Raw genomic sequence first — 22,450 nt, forward strand, 5'->3', positions numbered from 1 at the left:
TGGGTCTCCAGGATCACGCCCTGGGCTGAAGGCAGGCGCTAAACTGCTGAGCCATCCAGGGATCCCCAGACATTCTGTAGTTTTTAAAGAAGAAAAAGAAAAGTAATCATGACAACAAGCTGTTGCCTCTTCTATTCTACCTGAGGAAGTCTTATGGACATGCGATCACTTATATTTTTTTAAAGATTTTATTTATTTATTCATGAGAGACACAGAGAGAGGCAGAGACATAGGCAGAGGGAGAAGCAGGCTCCTCACAGGGATCCCGATGTGGGATTCGATTCTGGAACCCCAGGATCATACCCTGAGCCAAAGACAGATGCTCAACTGCTGAGCCAGCCAGGCGTCCCTATGATCACTTATATTTAGTTTAACCTTTAGGGAAAACTGAAATCTACCTCCAAAATGAATTTAGTTTAACTTTCTCGATTGCACTAGGGGAGGAAAAGAAAAAGATTTCCAGCCTCATTTTAAGACCTCTCCTTGTACATAAAATTCTTAAAACAATATTGTTTTCCATTATTGTATTAAAAATCAAATCAAGAGGTACAAACTTCCAGTTATAAAATAAGTAAATCTTGGGGATATAATGGATAGCATGGTGACTATAGTTAATAGCATTGATTGTATATTTGAAGGTTGCTAAGAGAGTAGATATCAAAAGTTCTCATCACATGAAAAAAATTTGTAACTATATGTGGTGAGGGATGTTAACTAGACTTAGTCATCTTGCAATAAATATAAATACCTAATCATGATGTTGAACATCTGAAACTAATATGTCAATTATATATAAAAATATATACATACCATGAAGCACTTACAGGCAAGAAGTTTCTGAAAAACAATTTAGAATGTAGTAAAAAGTGGGAGACTTATGGGACAGACATTATCTATTTAGACTATTTGTGACAATTTGCTACAAAGCAGTATGCGGAAGTAAGTGGTTAGTTAGGAGGGAAAGAAGTCTGCATAATTTGTAGTCATTCTCAGGGTCATTGGGTTTCTTTGGTCACCAGGCTTCCTGACCAAGGCCACAGGCTGGCAGCAGTGAGGTCTCTCCTGGCCTTAATATAATGCAATGACTCCTCTCTCACCCACCAGAACTCATCTTACAGAGAAAACAGCTGTGGTCTGCTCATTTCTGTACTTGTGCAATGTGAGACAATGTTTGAACCTCAAGGTCTCTGACGTCCTTCTGTGTATCACGGTTACACTGCAATATACGGAAGGTGAAGTGGTTGAACTCACGGGTGCTGTCACCAGACTACCTGGGGCTCAGATCCTGCCTCTGTGACTTCCCAGGATGGAGGTCCTGTGGGAATGTGTCAGTACTTACAGGGCTGTTGTGAGAATCAAAATAACACATGTAAAGCATTCAGCATGGAGCCCTTGGGAAGTACTCAATGATTTGCTGGTTATTGTTAGTGATTACATGTGTCTTAGATCAGTGTTTCCCCAAAGTGGGCCCAAGCCTAGTTTCAAAGGCAGTATTTTATATCATGATCTAAGATATACACATAATAATACTATAAATAATGACCCAGCTTATACAGTCCTTACTGTATAAGCACTCGGCCCAGTGCAGAGTCAGGATTTGAACCCAAGGGTCCTGTTAATGTAGTGCTTTTAATCACCACCCTCCCTGTGGCCTTGGATTTGCCATACATGGGAGAACAAAAAATTTCATCAATCACTCACAGGCCCCACTAAGAGGGATCCATAGTGATAATTCCTATTCTGCTGTATATTCTATTTCATTAAAAAAATAAAACAAAAAACACTGACTCTAACCTTTTATATCAATTTCATGACTCAGGATGTATGGTTTGAAAAATACTGTAAGGGTTGTATGAAAATTTTTTGGAAACCTAATAAAAAAGTTTAACAATTAAATGTATCTCATCTTAGAGGCTTTATCATGTACTTGTGCATTGTAAATCTCAAAAAAAATTATATGCAACATTTCCTAAATTTATGCAAGGATCCCCAAGTGGCTTCAGCCACTCCTTGAGGCAGGGATACTCACTTGTTGGATTTTTCACAGGGTTTCTGTGACTGTTAGAGAGGAATGGAGATTTTAAGGGGAAATGGTTGTACATCACCCTCCCTCTACCTCCTACCTTTCTCCAAATATCCCCTCCCCTGATAAATTTAAAAGTACAGAAACTGACTTTAAGAATAAATGATTCTAGGGGTGCCTCAGTGGCTCAATCAGTTAAGCTTCTGCCTTGGGCCCAGGTCATGATTTCAGGGTGCTGGGGTTGAGTCCTGTGGCAGGCTCCCTGCTCATCAGGGAGTCTGCTTCTCCCTCTGTCCCTCCTTCTCACTTGTGTTCTCTCTCTCTCTCTCTCTCTCAAATAAATAAATACAATGTTTTTTTAATAAAAAGAATAAATGAGGGCAGCCCACGTGGCTCAGCGGTTTAGTGTTGCCTTCACCCCAGGGCCTGATCCTGGAGACGGGGGATCAAGTTCCATGTCGGGCTCCCTGCATGGAGCCTGCTTCTCCCTCTGCCTGTGTCTCTGCCTCTCTCTCTCTCTCTCTCTCTGGCTGTCTCTCATGAATAAATAAACAAAATCTTAAAAAAAAAAAAAAAGAACAAATGGTTCTATAATGTGCAAGAGAGCAAATTCAAGGAAGTTCAAAAGCACAGACACATGTGGTCAAGCATCTGAATAACTCTGGGTGATGTTTATTTTTGTGGCTAGCAAATACATATAAATTAAAAAGGGAAACTTTATTTTTAGAGTGGAATAGAACATCAGCATAAAACACCTTCTTTAGGGCAGCCCCGGTGGCGCAGCGTGTTCAGCACCGCCTGCAGCCCAGGGCATGATCCTGGAGACCCTGGATCAAATCCCACTTCAGGCTCTCTGCATGGAGCCTGCTTCTCCCTCTGCCCGTCTCTCTCCCTCTCTCTCTCTCTCTCCCTGTCTCTATAAATAAATAAAATCTTAAAAAAAAAAAACACACACACCTTCTTTAGAGTAAATGCTAGTGTTGTTTTTGTAACAATAGGATGACAGAGTGAAATCTTAATTCCTGGTTCTATCATGCCTATTTCCACTCTCTTCTAAAGAATAATTGCCATCAGGGGCACCTGGGTGGCTCAGCCGCTTAAGTGTCCAACTCTTGATGTAGGCACATGATCTCAGGACTGTGAGATTGAGCCCTGAGTCGGGCTCCTCACTTAGCTTGGAATCTGCTTGGGATTCTCTCTCTGTCTCCCTCTGCCCCCACGCCCCCACTCATGCTCTCTAAATAAATAAATGAATAAATAAAATTAAAAAAAAATAAGAATTAAAGTTGAGTTCCTCAGTTGTACTAGACATATTTCAAGCGCTCAATGGCCTGTGGCTAGCACCTTGAACAAATTATGGAACTACAGAAAGTTTTATTGGACAGCACTACGCTAGTGTTTTTTCTATGTTAGAAAAAGACCATTTACAGATGCTAAAAGAAAACTGTTAATTTCTTACTTGGTAAAAGAGTTCCAAACCAACTCAGCAGAGCTGATTTGACTTGACTACTGTGAGATTGATATTTTAAGGCTAGTGCCCAAAGATTCTATTTTCTTTAAAGATTTTATTTATTTATTTGACAGTGAGCAAGAGAGCACAAGCAGGGGGAGCTGCAGAGGGAGAGAGAGAAGAGGGCTCCTGGAGGAGCAGGGAGCCCAAAACGTTGGGCTCCATCCCAGGACCCTGGGATCATGATCTGAGCTGAAGGCAGCCACTTAACTGACTGAACCACCTAGGCAGCCCTAAAGATTCCATTATTATCTCAGAATATCATTCCACTGGCCTAAAATCTCCTTGCATTAGGACTTTCCATGCCACAAGTTATCTTTCAAAATCCAAACATGCCGGGAAATGATACTCGGAAATAATAACAATGTTTAAAATTCTACTAACTTATGCGCTAGTTTGAAGGTGCTTAGAGCAATTTATGAAAAACCATAAAGACACATGGCACCATCAGATCCAGGAAGAAAAGTCTGCAGTTAAAGTAAGTAGGGACGCCCCTCTGTTGTCACCCTCTGGAAAAGGACAATATTTATTAAACACCGGAGTGTGTTCCTAGCCTTTTCATAAATTTAGACCCAGATTCAGTAACACTTGGTCTTTGTACCACATTTCGAGAACTTTAGCACACATACCTTCTTTGAGCCCCTCAGACCCCAATTACCACTGTAGTATGGATTCTGAGTGCTATAGATTCTTCTGGGGAAGGGGAAGACTGAGAGGTAATACATTATCTTGTCAGTGTCTGTCTTGCTTAATTGGTTACTGAAATGATCCCTAGTGGCCAGATTATACTGAAAGCAAATGGCTAAAATTGCAGGGGCCAGCTAGCTTTTCCTCTTTCATGACTGCAGGCTGCCCTGCTAATCTGGTCATTGTACTGCAGAGGTGTGCTTAGGTCACAGGGGAAACAAAGCAGGGGTATAGACAAGAGTGTAAAGCAAAGTGCTGTCGCTGTTGATGAAGACAAAGCAGGTAAAGTATGCATAAACCCCCCCTGCAAGGTCATTGTAAACTTGATTGTGGTAGTTCTATAACAAAGCCAAACACGAGGCATTATTACGCTCATACAAAAAAATTATTCCACAGAGCAAACTATCTCCTCCACAAAGCAATCTGTGAAAGGCATTTTGATGAGAAATACGTGAATTAAGCAATTGCTGTAAAGACACTTTAATTTCAATAATCTAAACAGACTGCCTTCTGCTCATGGCAGATTTAATAAACATGCACTTTCCAAATCCTTTAATATGTTTGTTCAATGTCATAACATCTACGACGTAGTTATTGTTGTTTGCAGAATTTCCTTATTCTTTTATTTACAATGTCCAGTTTTTTGAGCATCCATCTTGGGGAGCTTGCAAAACATTTACTAAATAATGTATAAATAAAGGAACACCATTAAAATTCCTATGCTATGTATGTCTTGAAGATTAAACTCACATTTCTAGTTAAGAGATGACAGCTACAGCTAATCTTAGAAACATGGTGTCTCTAGAACACATGGAAAAAAAGTTTGGGATTTAATGCATGAGAGCTGAGCCTAAAATTCTTTGATCTGCAAATATCACACAGATGAGCCTACCAATTTTTTTCTTGAAAACTTTAAGTAGGTCAACTTATTAACTGCTACCAGGAATTTATATATTCACATTTGCCTATCTTTTTGATGAACTGTGTTATAATGTCTTGCATTATCAAAAACTTGGGCTTTCATTAAAGCAGATTAAACGAAGAGACAGAAACTACTATTATAAATGAAGAAACAGAACCTACTATTACCATTTAGCTTTGTTATTGTAATGGGTCCAATACTTAAAAAAAAAAAAAGTGTCATTAGTATATTTGGTTCCCAAACAAGACCTTGCAAGTCGGAATAGGTTCACTCAAGGAAAGGCTTCCACCCCAACCGGCTACGTTCTCACATTTGCAGTCAAAATCCTGGCTCACCCGTGATAAAGACGATCTGGCCGGAATAAACCTGACAAAAAAAACCAGCGAAGTGTTTGGGATATTATAAGAAAGCGCTCTGGAGGTAGGGGTGGGCGGAGAATGGGGCGAGGAGACAGAAAGGAAATATGATTTTAAAATGGGAAAAACACTCATTCTCGACTCGATTCATTTAAGGAGGAGAAAAGCACTAAACAAGGTCTTTCTCCATAACCTGGAGCTAACCGCTTCCTTACTGCGAGGGTGACGGAGCAGCCTCGATACCCCCGCCCCACCCCGCTGCCTGCGCGCAGAGACCCGAAGCCCCGCATCTTTCCAGGTGTGCGCCCGGGAGGGGGAGGGGGAGGGGAGGGGAGGGGGAGGGGGGTTCCGAGCGGAGGGCGGTGCGGCTCCCGGTTCCGAGCCCGCCTGCCCGGGCTCGCGGTCAAGCGAGCAGCGAGTGGCGGGGCGACCCGGGCCGGGCTTGGGGTCGCTTCGGACCGCGGTCCGCCCGAGCGCAAAAGGCCTGCGTATCCGGATGGGGCCGCGGGCGGGACACCTGTCAGGGACGGGACGGGACGCGGCCGCAGGAGCCGGAGCCGGAGCCGCAGCCGCAGCCGGCGGGCGGCGCAGGGGCTCGGCGGGCAGCACTACGGCGGCGGCGGGGACCCACCCGCGCGCTGCCGTCCGGGGGCCGGGGGGGGGGGTGGGGGGTGGGCCCGCGCCCCGGGCGCTCCGAGGGCCGGCGCAGGGCAGAGCGGGGCAGCGCCCCCGCGGCCCGGAGGACCCGCACCCGCCGCGCGAGCCCCGCTGCAGCGCCCGCCGCCCCGGCCTCCGCCCCCGCCTCCCGCCGCCTCCCGCCGCCTCCCTCCGCCTCGGGGCTGGGCGCCGAGCCCGGCCCGCCGCCCCCGCTGCCCCGCGGCCCCGGTGGAGGAGGGGGCGCCGCGCCTACCTGCTCCGGTGCGGCGGGGGCCGCGGTCGCCTCGCGGGGCCGGGACCGGCGGCGGCGGCGGCGGCGGCGGCGGCGAGGAGGGCGCTTCCTTCAGGAAGGGGTGGGACCCGCTCGCCCGCCCGCCCCTCCGCCCGCCCGCCGCGGCCCGCCCCCGACTTATTCTGGGGTCCCCGCCGCGAGGCCCAGCCCCTCGGGGCCGCGGCCGGTGCCGGGGCTGCGGCGGCGCGTGGACCTCGGCGGGCTCCCCCGCAGGGCCCGGGGACCCGCGCGCTCCGCGCTCCTCCCCGCTCGCGCCGCAGAAGCCACGGCGGAACCTGGCTCCTCCGCCTGGCGCCCACCTGCCCACCTGCCCACCTGCCCACCTGCCCGCCCCGCGCCCGCCCCGCGCCCAGGGCTTCGGCCCCGAGCAGCCAGAACCCACGTCCCTGCCCCGGCCTGGGCCCTGCCCGCGCCGCGCGCTCCCCGCGGTTCCCCGTCTCCGGCGGGCGCCGACGCGCCCACCTCCGGCCCCGCACGGAGCAGCCGCCCCAGGCCGTGCCCCCGGCGCCGCTTCCCCTCCTTCCCGCGCCGCGACTAAGTCGGCCACGAGCCCGCGCCCACCGGTGTCACCACCGCCCCCCCCAGCCTGCCGGGGCCCGCGTCCGTGGCCTGCAGCAGCCGGGACGCTGCCGTCTATACCGCGCGCTCCCCGGTGACGTCCACGCCGAACGCAGGCTTGCGCGGCTCCCTCCGTAGGACCTGCTGGGTCGGGTCGACCCGCCTCAGTCAGGACAACTGCCATTCTTTTATCCGGGGGGTGGAAAGGGCCTCGTTTCACCGGTTGCCTCTCGAAGCACAGGGTTCAAATTCTCCCACCCCACGGTTCCAGAAATCTCCCTTCCCCCACGACTCCTGCGGTCACCGCTTGCGTTGGCCTATGTTGATTTACTGTCTTCTCTTAGCCACTAGACTGGGACCCCACCTTCACGAAAGCGAATGTGATCTATCCGGTTAAAACAACGAAAACTTCATTCTAATCTAGAATCTCTTGCAAGTATGTACTAAACGCCCTGGGGTTAGCCTATGTGTATTTTTCTGAGGAGAGTGACTTTTCCGTCCCACTCTCAAGGTGATCTGTGAATCCCTCAAAGTTAAGAACTGCTTGAGTCTCATCCATGAATGAACCCCAGCTCTGATGCGAGGACCTCCCCACTCCATCCCCTCTGTGCCACACATTTCCGTCTGCAATACCCGAAGGAACCCCCTAGCTAGGCCTTCTTCCAGTCCATTCTCTTAAAACCTCTGGACCCAGCCAAACAATCCGTGATCCCTCTGGACACTGTCTGCTCACCAGAATCACCAGTGAAGGCTTTAAAAAAAGGCAAATGCCTTGTTCCACCTCAGGCCCCCAAGTCAGATGCTGGGGGAGGAGGGGTGGAGACAGAGGGGTGGCATCTGGACATGGGTATTTTTACTTTATTTTAGCCACAGGCGATTCCGACCTGCCCATGACTAAGTCACTGCCTTTCTTGGAAAAAGGATCCCCAATTTATAGAATGTCCTTACCTTTCCATTTCTCCGTGGAAAGATTTTTATTTATTTATTTTTTTTATTCATGATAGGCACACAGTGAGAGAGAGAGAGGCAGAGACACAGGCAGAGGGAGAAGCAGGCTCCATGCACCGGGAGCCCGACGTGGGATTCGATCCCGGATCTCCAGGATCATGCCCTGGGCCAAAGGCAGGCGCCAAACCGCTGCGCCACCCAGGGATCCCTCCATGGAAAGATTTTGAATCCCTGCAACTCTGTTTCATTTATCTGAACATTTTCATGTTCACTTAGAGCCAGGCCTACCTCTGCCTGAGAAACCAACTTGAATTTGTGAGGATAGCAGGCTCAGTGCCATTTGTCAGCAGCGCTAAATCACTGCCACCTTCATCTCCAAAAATGTCCGTCCAGATAAACCCAAAGTGTGAAATAAATTGTTATTCCTGACAGTGATATTGACGGCTAAAATATCATGTTAAAGTATTGGCGGTGAAGAAGAGCTGGTTGCTGTAAGCAGATCTGTTCATGTCATGGGACTTCTAGAGAACTGATGACAAACAAAACAAAAAGTTTATCTATGCTTTTATCTTTCTTTTACTGCTCTTGGAATCCCACCCATGAAAATGTGCTCACCATGTCCCCAATATGACCTTCCACATTTTAAATCATGTATGGGTGTAAGATCAAACTGCTTTCCTAGAACTGGTTGTCTTCTTGAAAAAGGTACATAAAGATTCATCCTGAATTCTTAAATGATTTGTTGGCAATGTTCCAAAACGCTTCAGGCTTTGAGGAAAGGGCTAAGTACAGAACAAACAGGGTTTGAGGCCTGGCCATCGATGCCAACCACAGACATCGTGGGACAGGATGGAGATCAGTGCATAGAGACATAATCACTCCCCAGGACCACGATGAGGGACCCTGATTCTGACACCGCGCCGCTCCACCAGACCTGGGGACTAACCTCCAGTGAACAAGTGCCCATCTATCCGGGTAGGGGTGATGGTTTTTCTGATACAAGAGATCTTGTTATCTAACTGAAACCACAACAAAACATTTAGAATTAGAAAGAAATTCTATATTTTGCTCATTTCCTTTCTTTTAGGCAGCCAATTTGTGGTTTCTGATTCAAATCACTTCCCTCGTTCAGTTGGATAAAACAGACGGGAAGCGCGACTTATAAATAACACTCCCAGGATTCTGGGATCCTTGCTGCTGGTTGAATTGCGACATATCTTGTTGTAATAAAAATCTCTGTAGAACAAAGTTATGGCCAACCCTTCTCCAACCACCCATAATTCAAGTAACCTCTGACAGACAACAAAACTCTGCAAAGTTTGTTGAAGTGGCGTTTGATCTTTTCCAACATCTACCCATTAAAGAAACTTTATAAGGGTGATGGGAAAGAGAAAGAGAACATATTTGGTAACAGGTTGTTCAGATGGGAGCTATTATTTTATTTCCATTTTGACGGAGGACCCAGATACTAGTTGTGAGCCCCTCTCACATTCCAAGCAAGGCGCAGGACCTTGATGCGGGACTTGCAAATGGGTGTTCCCTTAACGTCTCACTTACCAGGAAGATGTGAAAAGCTTCAGGTGAAGGCTGGTGAGGCTTCTTGGATCCCAGAAGGGTTTCTGTAGAGGAACTGAAATGAAGGTGTTCTAAGAGGTTCCTCCCATGCACCTGCCAGGGGAAGGCTGGAGGGTTTTTTTGTTTTTGTTTTTGTTTTTGTTTTCCCCACCTTAAGTCTGGTGAGAGGTCCTTCAGGCAGAGCTCTCGGAGAGCTTGGGATGCGGCCTCTGCAGTTTGGGGAACGCCATGGGCTGGTGTCTGCCTCATGCATGAGAAATCTAAAGGGCCAGAGTTGGCAAAAGTGGCCTGAACATGGGATAGAGACCACAATAGGGGAAGTCATTTACTCCCACAGAAGAAAAGTCTAAAGAGAGTGAGACAGACAGTGTGGGCTTGACTTTGATCCTACCCAGGAGGCTTGCCTGGAAAGGCAGAGACCTCGGCAGAAAGAAGCCAGAGGTTTGCCTCCAGATGACCGGGGCCCAGAAGAAGAATCTGAGGCAACCAGTCAGAGGCAAAATGAACTTGCCCATGCCAAGGAAATGGGTGGTGAGAGATTCCTCAACAGGATGGTAGTGGTGAGAGTGGTTTTGGCAAACCTATAAAACTGCCCATGAGAGAAAGTGTCACTTGGAAACATCTGCCATGGCCAGAGAAGCTATGCCAGCTAGAGTCCCAAGGCCTTTCTTTCTCTCTCCTTGGGCCTCCTTCGCTCTCTCCCTTTCCCACTTCAACGCTAGAAAACTGAGCAGCCTCATGAGTGAGAAGGAGGGAAGAAGCCCCAGGCCTGGAGAAACACAGAAGAGGTCTACTATTACTCCCCTTTGCCACTAAAGTATGGAGTTTTTTTCTTTATTATGACCCACTCATTACTGATGTAGGACTGTATTTTTGATTAAAAGCAACCAGAGGCCCTTTTTGTTATTTGAGAGTGACCTCAAAAGTCATAAGGCCCACACTTTAATTCATCTAAGGAGCAGGAAAAGAAGTAGCCCCATACAGCAGAGTCAAATAGGCATGAAGGAGGAGAATAAGGCTGTTTTCTGATTATACCATGAGTCCTGCTGGGTCAGCAATACATTCAGATTTAATGCATTTATGCATCCCACCTTATGCCTTATACCTCAAAACTTCTGAGGATGTCTCATTTTGGCGTCTTACTTGAATTACAAATATGTGATATGTGTCAAGAAATCCCTTCACGTGTATGTAAATTATGACTTAAGTTTACCAACAAGAAAGTTAGAAGTGGAAATACTGGATTAAAACATCCAAATGGAGGGATCCCTGGGTGGCGCAGCGGTTTGGCGCCTGCCTTTGGCCCAGGGCGCGATCCTGGAGATCCGGGATCGAGTCCCACGTCGGGCTCCCGGTGCATGGAGCCTGCTTCTCCCTCTGCCTGTGTCTCTGCCTCTCTCTCTCTCACTGTGTGCCTATCATAAATAAATAAAAATTAAAAAAAAATCCAAATGGATCTCAATGTTGGTTTAACCTTCTATTAAATAGTGGGCTGCCACATTTTCCTCATCTCTAAGTGGCTAGGATTAGATAAAAAGTACCTCCCACTCAGAAAATTCTGTTTTGAAAGGCTACAGCCACATCCAGCATGTCCTAGCTCAAGGACATATTAATTTTTCAGAATCTGCTCCACCAGGCCAGCAGCCCTCAAATCAGCATCTCTGCAGTGCTCTGGAGTGGTAAAAGGGAAAGATTTCCAGCATGTAAACTAATATCTACAGGGGTGCCTTCCTGTGGAGGCTGACATGTGGCGGAGGTTGATATGATCACCTTGGTGACAGTTTCCGTATTATGTACTTGGCAACTGAGATCTGGGAATCCCCAAGTACTTCTCTGTATCCTCTTGAGTGCTAGGTATCATTATCCCATTCCCTTCCTCCAGTGGGAGAACAGAGTTGCAAAGACGTCTGTGTCTGGTATTCAGAGGGAAAACCTTGAATAAACAACAGATTCCATATTTTGAAATTCACTGTGACCCCATTTTCCCTATTTGAACTAAGAGACTGTTGTTTGCTGCAAGAGAATAAGCCAGGAAGTGTGACCAGTTTTTATTTCAATCAATCCCTTCTCTTTTAGACCTTTTGCCAACATGCATTAAGTTTATGGGAGCCATCCATTATTTATCTGATAAAAAATACTTACTAAATCAGAACGCTAAAGATTAATCGTTTTATAGCATGCTAGTCTTTTGTTACAAAAAACTGTTTTTGAGGAATTTAGATCATTCTTTTTAAAAAAGATTTATTTATTTATTTTAGAGATAGCAAGTGAGCCAGTGCAAGCAGGGGGCGGGGTCAGGGGAGAGGAAGAGACTCTCAAGCAGACTCACCACTGAGCACAGAGCCCGACTTGCAGGCTCAATTCCACCACTCTGAGATAATGACCTGAGGCCAAATTAAAAGTCTGATGACAAACCAACTGAGCAACTCAGGCACCCCAGAATTTAGATCATTCTCATTTAGTCTTCTAAAGTTCTAGCCAAGAGATGTTGCTTCAAGCCCTAGGGTTTTGTTGCTCCACTCTGCTGCCTGACCTGGGCCGCCCTAGCCTCTACCCCTAGACCACACTATGACCAGCAGCTAGAGTTAACATGGAACAGAGTCGAGGGCCTCCTGGCTCCTGCTTCAGTGTACACTCTGCACTTGTTGTTAACTCTTTTATCTATTTATTTTTAAAGATTCTATTTACTTATTAGAGAGAGAGAGAGAGATCACGAGCAGGGGGGAAGGGCAGAGGGAGAAGCAGATTCCCCACTGAGCAGGGAGCCTGACTCCAGTACTCGATTCCAGGACCCTGGGATCATGACTTGAGCCGAAGGCAGATGCTTAACCAACTGAGCCACCCAGGCGCCTGACTGTTAACTATTTTAATTATCACCCCTGGATGGGGGCTTAATTTCTTTTCACAGACACACACACACAGACACACACACAAAATCTCACAAAAAAACTTTTTATCTCCTATAATTCCCTCTTGCTCTCTTCCCTCTTAGAATACAAAAGTCCTCATTCTGCTTCCAAGTTTAATTCTACCAGTTGTTATTCTTATTTCTGTCCTCTCCCAAGACTGTCTCTTAAGGGTGTTGTCTAATCTTTCCTTCTCAAGTGCCTATAAACATGGGCATATTTCCTCCATCCTAAAAACACCTTCCATACTTTCACAGTCTAATTCCGATTTCATTATTTCCCTTCCCCTTGATGAGAAATTTCTCAAAAGCATAGTCTCCTGCTACCTCCTCTTTAGTCTGGTCCTTGATGAACTCTCAGCCCCCAAAAATCTGAATTCCACACCCATTATGTCGAAAATGTTCCCTTGTAGATGCATGAGGAATGACCTTTCGGGTACCAAGTTCCACTGCCGGCTAATGGACTTCTGCTTCACCTCCCTGTCCTCTTTGAAACTGACTGGTCCTTCCCATCCTGGCATATAATTGCAATCCCCTGGATTTCCTTCTTCCTCTCTGACTATTTCCTCACATATTCCTTCACAGGAATGCAAGTACGGGAATGTGGTCTTCAATATTCTGCACTTGATCTTCTCTCTTCTAACACTGTGATCTCCCCCTCTGTATAATGTTATTGCTTTCCATATGACTCCCCAAAACATTCATCTGTCATGAGTCTTTATCTGATGAGCCAGCCAGCCAATACCTCCAACTCAAAGCCAAATTCTAGGAACACCTCCTATTTGTAGACCAGCCTGGAATCTTGAATTAGCAACAACTCCTTTTCTCTTTGAGTGATCTCATCTTTACCTGGTAACTAAGTCCTATTTCTTGCTCTACTTATACAAAGTCTTAGGAATCTGTTGCTTTGGGGCAAGGCTTCATCACCCCCAGCAAGCCTGATTGCCTTATTTCCTCTTCCTGCCTCTACTCTCCCCTACTCCAATTCCCTTTCATGCTATTCCCCAGATCTTTTTTTTTTTTTAAGATTTTATTTATTTATTCGTGAGAGACAGACAGAGAGAGAGAGAGAGATTGAGAGAGAGAGAGAGAGAGAGGCAGAGACACAGGCAGAGAGAGAAGCAGGCTCCATGCAAGGAGCCTGACATGGGACTCGATCCTGGGTGTCCAGGATCAGGCCCTGGGCTGAAAGCAGAGCTAAACCGCTGAGCCAACTGGGGCTGCCCCCCAGATCTTTTAAAACCATTTTAGTTTCTTTCTTTATTTCACCTTTTCAGGGGGATACACGGCCCTATACATGGCCCAATTAAAAAGTGAAAAAAATCCACTTTTGTATAAAGAAAAATTAAAGTCTTCCACTGTCTCTACCTTTTTCCTTCCTATCTCTCAATATTAACAGCCCAGTATAAATCCTTTGGAAACTTTTTCATGCTCATACAAACATCTATTCACATTTTTAACATAAAAATGGAGTCATAGTACCTTAGAACTCTCTTCTCACTTCAAAGTGTATCATGGTCATCTCTCTAAGTCAATAGATATAAAGCTAACTCATTTTAAAGAAAAAAGAATCATAGCTTTATTGAGATGTCATTCACACATCACATAATTTTCCATTTAAAGCGAACAATTCAATGATTTTTAGTGTATTCACAGAGTTGTGCAACCATTACTATGATCAATTGTAGAATGTTTTACCACTTCAAAAAGAACCCTCATATCCATTATCTGTCATTCCCTACTTTCCTCCAGCACCTCTCTCAGCCCCTTGCCACTACTAATCTACTTCCTGTTTCCATGGATTTGTCCATTCTGGATATTTCTTTTTTTTTTCATTCTGGATATTTCAAATAAATAATCATATAAATATGGTTATTGGTGTCTGAATTCTTTCACTTAGCATGTTTTCAAGATTCATCCATGTAGCATTTATCAGTACTTAGTTACTCTTTTTTAGCTAATTAATATTCCATTGGATGGATATGCTATATTTTATGTATCTATTCATCTGTTGATAGATATTTGGATTGTTTCTACCTTTAACTATTATGAATAATGTTGAAATGAACACTTGTGTATAAGTTTCTTTTTAAAGATTTTATTTATTTATTCATGAGACACACAGAGAGGGAGAGAGAGAGAGAGAGAGAGAGAGGCAGAGACACAGGCAGAGGGAGAAGCAGGCTCCATTCAGGGAGCCTGTTGTGGGACTCGATCCCAGGACCCCAGGATCAGGCGCTGGACTGAAGGCAGGCGCCAAACCGCTAAGCCACCCAGGCTGCCCTGTGTATAAGTTTTTTAAAAGTAGATATATTTATAAGTTTCTCTGGGGATACACCTAGAAGTGAAAATTTGTGTAAGGGTAACTATATTTAACCTTTTGAGGAACTGCCACACTGTTTTACAAAGTGACTATACCATTTTACATTACTACCAGTGGTGTATGAGGGTCCCCACTTCTTCACATCTCCCCCAATGATTGTTACTGTGTTTATTTTAAAAATTGGTTTTAAAATTATAGCCATCCTAACATCTAGTTGCCCTGATTGGATCTCCAATGGAAACTGAATAGAAATGGCAAGAGCAGATTTGCTCAATCTTGCTCCAATTGTAGGGGAAAGCATTCAATTTTTTACCATTGAACATGATGTTGGCTATGGGTTTTGTAAATGATTACTATCAAGTTGAGAATGTTGCCTTCAATTCCTAGTTTGTTGAGTGCTTTGTCATGAAGGGGTGTTGGATTTTGTTCAATCTTTCTTCTCTATTGAGATAATAATAATTTTTGTCCTTTGTTCTATTAATATGATGTATTATATAAATTGAGTTTTTGGGTGTTAAACCTTGCATTGTTGGAATGACAATACACCCACTTGGTCATGGTGTATAATCCTTTGAATATATTTCTGGATTCAGTTTGCTAGAATGTTATTAAAGATTTTGGTATATATTATTCATAAGAGATATTGATTGGTCTGTAGTTATCTTTGCTTGTGATGTCTTTGTCTGGTTTTGGTATCAAGGTAATATTGGCCTCAACAACTGAGTTATTTTTTAACAGTTTATGAAATATTGGTAAGGATTTCTTAATTTGGATGTATCATAATTTATTTAACCAAAGGCCTATTTATATATGCTTAGTTTGTTTCCATTTTTTGCCACTATTACAGTGTGTTGGGGTACCTGGCTGGCTCAGTCCAAAGAGCATGTACGTTACTCTTGATCTAAGGGTCATGAGTTTGAGCTCCACATTGGATATAGAGGTTACTTAAATAAATGAACTTTTTAAAACCCCCGAATAATGTGTTGGATATATATGCTTATGTACTTATGCTTATATTTCTGAAAGAAAATCCTATATGTGAGATTTCTGATTCAAAATGTGTATATATTTTAGTTTTTTATAGATATTTCCAGATATCTTTCCAAAAAGATTGAAACAATTTGGACCAGTGCCATCTATGTATGAGAATATCAGCTTTTCTACACTCCACCAATACTAAATGTTATCATTGTTTTAAAATATATTTTAAAAAGATTTTATTTATTTATTCATGAGAGACACAGAGAGAGAGGCAGAGACATAGGCAGAGGGAGAAGCGGGCTCCCCGTGGGGAGTCCAATGAGGGACTTGATCCCAGAACCCCAGGATCATGACCTGAGCCAAAGGCAGATGCTCAATCACTGAGCCACCCAGGTGCCCTTGTTTTTAAATATTTTTTAAAGATTTGTCTATTCATTTTAGAAAGAGAGAGGGAGGGGCAGAGGCAGAGGGAGAGATGATCCCAAGCAAACTCCATGCTGAGTATGAAGCCTGATGCAAGGCTTGATCCCGCAACTCAGAGATCACGACCTGAGGAGGAACCAAGAGTTGGATGCTCAATTGATTACTCTATCCAGGGACCCTTGGTTTTAAATGTTTTCAAATTACCAATTTGATACTTTTCCATTTTCCTCACTTCTATTTTTCTTTTTTTTTAAAGATTTTATTTTATTTTATTTGAGAGAGAGAGAGCATGAAAGAAAGAGAGCAAGGAGAAGGGGCAGAGGGAGAAGCAGACTCCCTGCTGAGCAGGGAGCCCAGTGGGGGACTCAATCCTAGGACCTTGGGATCATGACCTGAGCCGAAGGCAGATGCTTAACCAACTAAGACACCCAGGCTCAGTATGTATTTTTCTGTTAAATAATTTAAAATTTTTAAAATTTATTTTTGACATAAAAATATTTATAATTTTTTAAAAGTCAAATATTTCTCTTCTTTCCTTCCTAAAACCAAAGAGAAATATTCAACCCTAAAGAAAAATTCCCTTCCCTTCCTCCCTTCCTTCCTTCTTTCTTTTCCTTATTGCTTCTTATAGTTTACAGGTTTCCAGTCTTACTGGGGAAGGTCTTTTCCAGTCCAGTTTATACAGACATTTTCCCAGTCTTCTCTGAACATTTCTATTTTTTTTTTTTTTGGTTTTTTACTTTTAATTTTCTGATACATTTGAAGTTTTTTATTTATGTTGCAAGGTAGGGTCAAACTTGGTCTCCATCCAGTTTGATTGATAATTATGACAGTACTTTTTTTTAAAGATTTATTTATTTATGATAGACAGAGAGAGAGAGAGAGAGAGAGAGAGAGAGAAAGGCAGAGACACAGGAGGAGGGAAAAGCAGGCTCCATGCCGGGAGCCGGACGTGGGACTCGATCCCGGGACTTCAGGATCGCGCCCTGGGCCAAAGGCAGGCGCTAAACTGCCGAGCCACCCAGGGTTCCTCAATTATGACAGTACTTTTAATTAAATAAACCATCATTACATTTATCATGGACTAATTTTAATGCCAACCTGGATTTATTTCTGGGTTCTTTGTGCCAATACCATTCCTTTTTGATAATTTTAATAAAGTAAGACAAACTGTTCCTTGCCATTCTTTTTCACAAATTTCTTCCCTATCCTTAGACAGTTATTTTGTTACATTCCAGTGAATGTTATTAGCTGACTTCTCAGCTTTCCAAACACCCTTTTCCTACTGGGCAGCGGCTATGCAGTTTGGATAGACTGATCCACTCTTGGCCATGGGGTTGACCTCAATTGGCCTAAGCCAATCGGTTTAATCCTATTTCTCTGGCTCTGGCTCAAGAATTTGTTCTTGGGGGAGTGAGACCTAAATTGGTTTAATTAGAATGGAACTTAGGATTTTTCATTAAAGGTTGAGAGAAATAGCAAATAGCCCTGGTGGCAGCAATCTTGCAACCTGGAGAGAAGCCAGTCTGAGGATGATGCCAACACACCCACTAAATTCCCTTTTCTAAGCTCATTGGAGTCAGGTTTTCTGTTACTGCAATGGAAAGCCCTCTAACTGATATACATGTGGGGTTTTCAAAATTTTTTCTTCTAAAAACTAATATGAAAATGATCTTTCATTAACCCCAAACCCTTCCATTTCTCCACTGGATACAAAACTAGGTTACAACCATTTAACATGACCTTTGGGACTTGCTACAGTCTGATTCTATCCCACTCCCCAGCCTTGTTTCCCATTACATTGTCCTTCCCCGCCAGCGCATCACATTAAGTCCACCTCCAATGCATATCCCCATCCCCATGCCTCTACTGGCATTCTTATATGTTCAGCATTATCTTAAAGATGTGTACAGATTTTGCCATTCAATCCCCAAACACGTATTGAATGCCTACTTCTATGGGAATAGCCTGTGCAAAGCACTGGGGACACAAATATGAGTGAAAGACAAATGCTGCTTTAAAGGACCTACTGTGTGATGGGAGAGTCAGACTCATTAACCAGAGGGCTTCAACGTGGTGTGAGGAATGTTCTCAGAGTCAGCAGTACAATGCTTTGTATACGGTAATGATGAATCAGTATTTGTTAAACAGAATGGGAATTAAGGCCACCTTAACGCAGACATGTATTCTAGATCCTTATAGTTGCATATACCCAAAGAAAAATTAGTGCATTTGAAGGAACAAAACTGTGCAGAAAAATAAACATACTAAATGAGTACAAAATTTTAACAAAGTATAGTCATTTACAACTCTTTCCTTGTGATGTCTTTGTGAGGTTTTGGTATCAAGGTAATACTGGCCTCAAAAAAGGCGAGTTGAGCTGTTATTTTTTAAAAGATTTGATTTATTTATTCATGAGAGACAGATAGAGAAAGAGAGGCAGAGGGAGAGGGAGAAGCAGGCCACAGGGAGCCCGACACAGGACTCAATCCCAGGACCCTGGGATCATGACCTGAGCCGAAGGCAGATGCTCAACCAACTGAGCCACTCATGAGCTAAGTTATTTTTTAACAACTTTATGATATTCCATGATTTTCCAGTACCAGCTCCCCTGCTCCACACACACTGTGGAACTGGGGCAGGCCCCAGGCTGCTGAAGATGAAGTGAGATGAGTGGAACCAATGGATCAAGAAAGAAGTGAGCTATGGACACATGCACTCAGGATAGAGCCTGGGCCAGTGAAAAGATGGCTTCAGCTTGGTTCATCTTTAGCACCTCAGTCACCTTAGATACCCCAGCATCTTCACACAGTTCCTGACACATACATACTGTAGGCACTCAATTATTGCTCACTGAGTTGTAAACACTCCCATCTTCCCCTCTTAAAAAGCCCTATCTTATCTCCAAGCTATTTGTTACCTTCTTCCCCATCTCTTCCTGGCCGTTTCTCCTTCAAGGCTGCATCTACCTTCAATGGAACTACAGCAACCTGTGAGAGAAGGTGGGCTGGGCCTGTTAGCAAGAAGCTGATCCACCCAGGAATTTCAAACTCTCCTGGGGCCTGTCTCCTAGGACAAAGTGAATAACAAATCTCTGGACTGTGTATTTCTGAACTGGTCCCTGAGAACCAGGGCCTGCAGTATCAGACCACAGCCCCCGCTGCGTGAGTCTGTCCAATCTTTATATGCAGCTCGGCACTGCACATACACAGTTAATTATCTTCCTCACCTTTTTGCTCCTTCAAATCCACTAATTGAAAGCTAGGCATCCAACACTACCACCTGGCCATCTCAGCCCCTGGCCTCCGCAGATTCCCCGTCTCCCCTCAGGCTGTGCCTTCAAGCCTGCAGAGCTCTGAGCCTCCAAAAGGCAGGCTGGCCAGATCCTTCCCCACGGGGGTTTGGGGGTAGGGTGCTGGCTGAACCTCCCCTTGGCTGCCCTTTGTTAACAGCTTCCATTACTCTAGATACAGTATGTGAAAATAACAGAACTCTCCTCGTTTTAAAGCGTCTTCAATGTTGCACTGGCTTAGTCTGCTCTCCCCCTGACTGTGAGTTGTTAGTGAGTTAAAGTTCAGGATTCACAAGCACGACTTTCCAAGAGGCCATCTTGCATTACAAATAGGCATGACAGGCTCCCAAGTGCTGGGTGAGAAGGAGGCCCCTGCAGGAGGCAAATCAAGTCAATTCAATTAAACTCTACCCAGCAACCTCCTGTCAGGGAACATACAAATCAAGCAACAGTACAAGTTGGTTCTTAAGCCATCAAGCTGGTTGTGTCACCTTGGGCTAGCCAAATTCTCTGGGTCTTACCTGCAAATTAAAGTCTTGGACCTTAAATGATCTAGCTCTCACAGACTATGATTTTAGACATAGGGTCATACATGCAGCATGGAGCTGAGGCCAGTCACCGTGGGATACCCTGTCCTTCCCCATTAATAGATTTGCACAGACGAAACCTGATTAAAAATCGCACCAAGAGCAGTCTTAGATAATTAATTAAAAATTCTAACACTAAAAGGGGAGGGAGCATCACTGGTTGCCAAACAAAAGACTGTCAACGGTCCTTGGCAGAAGGGTGGGTCAGGCTTGGGCTTTGGTTTAGCTGCAAGTGGTTGGGCTGCTCCGGCCTTCTTCCCAACTATTGTCATCCTATGGCCTCACGTGAGGGAGTTCAGGGAGACTAGTTTGCAGACTATAGCAATGGAATCAATTTCTATTCTATAAGGGCAGCTCTACCTTTCTTTCTGTTGTATATATATATATATATATATATATATATATATATATATATATATGCATGTGTCTCCTTAATACTTGAAAGACAATATTAATTAATGCAATCTCCCCCTTACCTTATGGAATTCTTCCTCACTTACTCCATCTAACTCCATCTAAGACAGTTGGGGTGTGCTCTATCTCAGCACCTGTTTCTTTCCTTTGCAACACTTATTACAATCTGTAATGATCTTGTTTATTTATTTATTAACTTATAAATTGTTGGTTTCTCCTTTCAGAATCTAAGCTCAGCAAGATCATGATGCAGTCTATCTTGTTCGTGGTTTTATCCAAGTGTCTAGCTCACTGCTTGGCACATATTAATTATTCAATAAGTATTTGTGGAATAAGAGACATGCCAAGATAACATATTTTCATGTAACCACACACATACATAAGAAAATCATTCATTAGTGCGTATTATGTGCCAGGCTTTGTTCTAGGCACTTTACATGGGTTAACACATTTAGTTCTCACATAACTGTATGAAGTAGGTGTCATCATTATCCCCAGTTAACAGTGAAGTAAACAGAGGCACAAAGTGGATAATTAACTCACCTAAGGTCACACAGTGAGCTGAGTTGGGCTGGAACTGAATCCCAGCAATCTCTCTCCAGAGTCTGTGTTCTTAACCATTATGCTGTCAAAACCCTGAACAAATAATAAAATATTTAGCACATTTTGAGTCTTCACTCTTGGCTGCTCACCTGATAATCTATCTCAGCCTTCTGCACCTTTTTCTTGCTAACAGAACCTCTCTTTGGTTCAGAAAGTCAATGTGGCCAATCTCAGCACTGAGCCAGTCTTGATAACTCCATGTCCATTTCCTATTTGCTCACATCCTCAGCCTCTTTTGCATATAGTAGGCATGTGCCCTCATTCTGGCCAATGAGAAACCAGAAATCAATTGAGGGATTTTTCTCTTAAAAAGAGCCCAGCAGGGGCTAAGAGCTCACTGATGCCATTTTTCTTCTTGCTCTGTATGTGGAGTTGTAAAGGCTGTCTTAGGATCATGAAAGGATGGATATGAGAACAAAATGCAGACCTGCTCAGGATGGTAAACTAAAAACAGAGTAAAAACACAAGTCTGGGGGCACCTGAGTGGCTCAGCTGTTGAGCATCTGCCTTTGACTCAGGTTGTGATCCCGAGGTTCTGGGATGGAGTCCCGCATCAGGCCCCCCACCAGAAGCCTTCTTCATCCTCTGCCTCTCTCTGTGTCTCTCATGAATTAAAAAAAAAAAAAAAAAAAAAGCTTAAAGAAAAATCACGGGTCTGATGACATCGTGGAGCTGTTGAGTCTGGGAATCACTTCTTTCAACTTCTTAATATAAGGGTTAATTAAATATCTGTATGTAACTGTTTTTTTAAAAAAAGCTTTATTGAGGTACAATTTAATTTAGGCGCCATTAAATGCACCCATGTTAAACATACACTTTTAGTAAATTTACAGAGTTGTGCTGTCACCACTACCATCCAGTTTTAGAACATTTCCATCACCCCATAAAGATTCTTTGTGCCTGTTTGCAGCCAATCCCCATTTGTACATCTCTAGGTAAGTACTAATTTGCTTTCTGTCTCTATAGATTTGCCTTTTCTGGACATTTCATAAACACCTTTTTTTTTTTTTAGCTGAAATTATTCCTAATTGCTATTCATAGCATATGACTATGCAACTGGTAATGGAACCCACACTCAGGTGACAGCAAAATGAAAGAAACAGGATGGCCAAAATGTAGAGTAAGGGAAAAAGCCCTCAAGACCAGGAGATCACATTTTGGTGCCAGCTCTTTTCCTAACCAGCTGTGTACCTTCAGTAAGTTTTTAAACTTCTCTGAGCTGATTTTTCTCAATCATGAAATGGGAAAATCCCAGTGAATGGCTTTTAAGTTCCCTTCTAGATCTCAGGTTCTAAACGTTTTTCTTAAGAAATAAAGGCAGTATTTGAGTTATTTCAGAAAAAAAAATCTGTTTCATTCAACAAAAACTGATTAAGACAATTCCATTCTTTATT

General features: G+C 44.0%; 1 protein-coding gene across 5 annotated transcripts in view; it reads right to left on the minus strand.

Annotated features, from left to right (window-relative positions):
* The window catches only part of TMEM150C (transmembrane protein 150C), an 88,483-nt gene extending 67,222 nt beyond the window's left edge, over positions 1 to 21,261 (minus strand). Inside the window, exons 1-2 of one of the 5 annotated variants that reach the window (XM_077882737.1) lie at positions 20,997 to 21,213; positions 9,511 to 9,583 (exon numbers count right to left, since the gene is read on the minus strand). The gene's annotated coding sequence lies outside the window, so the exon portion shown is untranslated. Of the gene's footprint in view, positions 1 to 5,477; positions 5,509 to 6,408; positions 6,510 to 9,510; positions 9,584 to 20,996 lie in introns of those variants that run through there. The other 4 variants (XM_077882735.1, XM_077882738.1, XM_077882734.1 and 1 more) reach the window with 4 other exon arrangements.
* Between the last annotated feature and the right edge of the window lie 1,189 nt (positions 21,262 to 22,450).

Source organism: Canis aureus, chromosome 33 (genome assembly GCF_053574225.1).
Source record: "Canis aureus isolate CA01 chromosome 33, VMU_Caureus_v.1.0, whole genome shotgun sequence".
Taxonomy (NCBI): Eukaryota; Metazoa; Chordata; class Mammalia; order Carnivora; family Canidae; genus Canis; species Canis aureus.